Source organism: Pygoscelis adeliae, unplaced genomic scaffold (genome assembly GCF_000699105.1).
Source record: "Pygoscelis adeliae isolate BGI_AS28 unplaced genomic scaffold, ASM69910v1 Scaffold168, whole genome shotgun sequence".
Classification (NCBI taxonomy): Eukaryota; Metazoa; Chordata; class Aves; order Sphenisciformes; family Spheniscidae; genus Pygoscelis; species Pygoscelis adeliae.
This window is the reverse complement of record NW_008825566.1, coordinates 5,534,257-5,536,599: the sequence shown is the minus strand read 5'-3', so window position 1 is coordinate 5,536,599 and position 2,343 is coordinate 5,534,257.

The following is a 2,343-nucleotide window of genomic DNA, read 5'->3' as shown; positions in this document are numbered from 1 at the left end:
GAGGGGAGGGGGGGGGGGGGGGGGGAGACAGGAAAAGATTGCATCTGCCTTGTCTGTCTTCATTCAAGATAGCAAATAGGGGGAGCCAGTGAAATAAAGGAGATTAAGGGAAATAACAGGGGAGTCCTTAATCAAGATGTCTCAGTGACCCCCAGTGCACATGGTGGACAGGGCTGAGCTGAGCAGTTCAGGATCGGGTTGGGGCAGGAGATGAGCTGTTCTTAAGAGGGTCATGGTCCTTCATGGATGTTCTTGGACATGGGCAGAAAACAAAAATATCAAGGTGCAGCCTCATCCAGCTTCATCCACTTTCTCATCCAGTGGAGGATGAGAAAAGCTGGGAGATCTCATCTCCTCACCACTGTTGCTCACATTTTGTCCCTGGTGGTGACCTGTGGACCTGCCTGAAATTGCCATGGACCACAAGGATTACAAGCATGACAGACTCTATATGAGTCTTGTAGTAAAGGAGGTCTTCTCTGCACTGCTCATTTTTATTTTCAAATTCTAAGCATCTATAGGGATGTGGCCTTCATCATCTACATTGAACATTTGAAGCCCTTTACCTTTTTTATGTGGAACTCTGAACATATAATAACAATATCAGAGGATAATATCAGGCTTGTCTGTGACAAGCTGTGGGATAACACACCAAGGTTAGAGAGATGGGGTATTAGCAAGAGCCCTCAGTCTGTTGCTTTGAGATGTGCTGGCTACACTGCAGCACACTTGAAATCTTACGGAGATGAGCCAGGGGCTCCTGAGGTAATAGGACCCAACAGGGAAACACCAGTGACACAGCTCAAAGGAATTAAGGGGTGTTCCTCTAAGAGGGTGACACAGCCAACAGCCCAGCTGAAGTGCCTCTACACCAATGCACGCAGTATGGACAACAAACAGGAGGAGTTGGAAGCCATTGTGCTGCTAGAAAGCTACAACCTAGTTGCCATTACTGAAACTTGGTGGGATGAATCCCATGACTGGAGTGCAGCTATTGATGGCTACAGGCTGTTCAGAAGGGACAGGTGAGGAAGGAGGGGTGGAGGGGTTGCCCTCTACATCAATAAATGGATAGAGTGTGAAAAGCTGTCTGAAGAATAGCCACAAGCAAGTTGAAAGCTTATGGGTAAAGATTAGAGACTGAGTCAACAAAGGGAACCTTGTGGTTGGTGTGTACTACAGGCCACCAGATCAAGGAGAGCCTATTGACAAAGCCTTGTTATTCCAGCTACAGGAGGCATCGCGCTCGCAGGCTATCGTCTTGCTGGGGGTCTTCAGCCACCCCGACATCTGCTGGAAAAGTAGCACGGCGAGCTGTAGGCAATCTAGGAGACTCCTGGAATGCATTGAGGGTAACTTTTTAAGCCAGGTAATAGACAGCCCTACCAGAGGGTAGGCAATACTGGACCTGATGGTCACCAATGCAAGTGAGCTAATCGGTGATGTCAAGACTGGAACAGCCTGGGCTGCAGTGATCATGCACTAGTGGAGTTCACAGTCCTGAGGGATATAGGTCAGGCAAAGAGTAAAGTCAGGACCCTGAATTTTAGTAAAGCAAAATTCCAGCTGTTCAAGGAGTTAGTCAGTAGGACCCCCTGGGAAACTGCCCTCAGGGACAAGGGAGCACAACAGAGCTGGCAGACCATTAAGGACGCTTTCCATAGAGCACAAGAGCTCTTGATCCCCAGCTGGAAGAAATCAGAAAAGGAAGGCGAGAGACCAGCATGGATGAGTTGAGACCTGCTGGTCAAACTAAAGGGCAATAAGGAAATGCACAGGCAGTGGAAGCAGGGACAGAGAAGAGTATAGGGACACTGCCCAGTTGTATAGGGATGGGGTCAGGAAGGCCAAGGTGTGGATGGAGCTGAACTTGGCAAGGGATGCAAAGAATAATAAGAAGGGCATCTACAGGTATGCCAGCCAGAAAAGGAAGGTCAAAGAAAGTGAACCACCCTGATGAACACAACTGGCAAACTGGTAACAACAGACGAGGAGAAGGCTGAGGCATTCAACAATATTTTTGCCTCAGTCTTCACTGGCACCCTCTCTTCCAACAGCTTTCAAGTGAATGGACCGCAAGGCAGGGACTGGGGGAGCAAAGTCCTCCCACTGTAAGAGAAGATCAGGTTTGTGACCACCCAAGGATCTTGAATATACATAGGTCTATGGGACCTGATTAGTTGCATCCCAGAATCCTGAGGGAATTGGCTGATGTAGTTGCCAAGCCATGCTCCATGATATTTGAAGAGTCATAGCAATCAGGTGAAGTCCCTGGTGACTGGGAAAAGGGAAACATTGCACCCATTTTTAAAAAGGGTAGAAAGGAGGACCCTGGGAACTACC